Source organism: Rhinolophus ferrumequinum, chromosome 15 (genome assembly GCF_004115265.2).
Source record: "Rhinolophus ferrumequinum isolate MPI-CBG mRhiFer1 chromosome 15, mRhiFer1_v1.p, whole genome shotgun sequence".
Classification (NCBI taxonomy): Eukaryota; Metazoa; Chordata; class Mammalia; order Chiroptera; family Rhinolophidae; genus Rhinolophus; species Rhinolophus ferrumequinum.
Window position 1 is genome coordinate 42,353,548 of NC_046298.1, and position 2,001 is coordinate 42,355,548.

The window sequence follows — 2,001 nt, forward strand, 5'->3', positions numbered from 1 at the left end:
GAGAATATTGTTGAATCTGGATGGAGTCTGACTGGGAATGAGGGAGCATTCCTGAGAGAGGCACATGTTCTCTCCCCTGATCTGAATGGTAGTTATAGCACATGAATTCTTCAGGCTGTGCATTTAATATATGTGCACTTCAGAAAAATTAAGAAACTATAAAAAATTATTGCCGTGAAAAATGTCTTCTCTTTTACAGAAAATAATGCTAGCATTTTCTGGAAAAGGAGTCCTTCTGTAATCTCCATGTTTCTGACAAACAATATGTTGCTTAGGTGTTATTTTCCTTCCCAATGGAAATACCCACGCTTCTGGCGGCCACGAGTGGGAGGCGGGGCCCGGGGGCTGCGCGCACTACGGGGAACAAACAGACCATCTTCACTGAGGAGCAGCTAGACCACACTACCAGGACGGCCCGTTCTTCAATAAGAAACACATCCTCAAGCTCCACGCGCGGATCTCTGAGCTGGCCTCCAGTGTCGTCCCGATGGACTAGAGGCAGAGCACCATCCACGTGCCCACGAGCCTCACCATCCAGATGCCAGAGCTCCGGAGAACCCAGTCAAGGAGAGGATCGTGGAGGACCGAGAGGGGAACCTGACCTTCCATGACTTTGTGGGTATATTCGTGCTCTGCGAGTCAGCTCCCCGAGATCTCAAGGCCAACTGCTCCCTCAAGATCTAGCTAGGACTTCAACACGGACAACTTCATCACACGGAGGAACTGGAGATGACGCGGCCAAGCTCCCCGAGTCACAGCTGGAGGAAGACGAGGTCCTTGAGGAAGGGGACCTGGACTGCACAGCCAGCTGGGCTTCTCCGACTTTGAGGATGGGATCCCCAAGGCCCCCGACTCCCTCAGCACCCTCCATGTTCGGATTTGAGGACACTGCGGAGGTCGCAGTGCACACTGCCTGTCCGTCTCTGTTGTCTACACGCCAGTGACCTCCAAGCTCCCAGGACAGGACTATGGGGTCTACCCATGAACATTCCCTGGCCCTTTCAGCAAAAAATCCTTAACCAGGGAAGGGGTGGCCTTTCCAGTCCTCGCTGTGGTCCGGTCCCAGGACCCACAGGCCTTCCCTCTGTCCCCTGGCCTGGCCGGTACCCTAGTCCTCTCCCCATTAGAATGACCCCCTGAGAGGGGAAGGAGGAACAGCTAATGGGCAGGGTTACTGACTTGTCCACGTGCTGGAACACCCTGGCCAGCCAAGGCAAATAGGGAAAAAAAGAGGATGAGATTTTTAAGGAACTATGCAGTCCTTCTCCAAACCCAAGGCTGGGGTCCGCCCCCCCCCCCCCCGCCCGCCCCCATCTCCCCTGCCCTCCCCAACATGAAGCTGTGTGAACAGTGGGTCCAAGGGCTGGGTCCCTCTTCTGACCTCCCCAACCACAGGGAACCCTCACTGCTGAGTGCTGTCCACAAACTTGTGAACTCCTGGTAATAAAACATTTATTTCCCTGTCCCTACAGGGGAAAAAGAAAAAAGAAAGAAAAAAAATACCCATACTTTTAATTTAATTTTTTTTCTTGAGATAAGTTCTATAAAATAGGCATTATCTCTGATAGATTTTTCTATACACCCTCATTTGTGCAATAAAAATACCTTATCTGTTACATATTAAACATACTTGCAGAGCTTCACTGTTCTTAAATTGGTTCCTTTTTTTCCATATGTCAACATATTCATGTTTATTTAATTGTAGAATCTTAAGGCGTTTAAGGCTTTCTTTGCTCTTAATTATTTCTTGCCAAATCATCTCTTGCATATCACAACTCAGAGATTTTGTACTTCATGTTGTTTTCAAGAAAGTGTGTCACAGAAAGGAGTGGCCAAAAACAAGGTGCCTTTGGGACGTGGGGAGGAGCCCAGAAGAGGACAGAGATAAAGCCACGATTTGGAAGGACAGGCATGGGAGGGGCTGTGCCTGGGGAACAGCGTGTCCTGCCGCCTCATGTGCGTTGATGTGGTTTCGGGCACCAGAGAAAACGGCCCAGAGGT

The 2,001-nt window shown here is 50.1% G+C and overlaps 1 pseudogene; it reads left to right on the top strand.

Annotated features, from left to right (window-relative positions):
* The first annotated feature begins 293 nt into the window (after nucleotides 1–293).
* Nucleotides 294–883, top strand: LOC117035387 (calcium and integrin-binding family member 2-like; annotated as a pseudogene).
* Nucleotides 884–2,001: the final 1,118 nt, after the last annotated feature.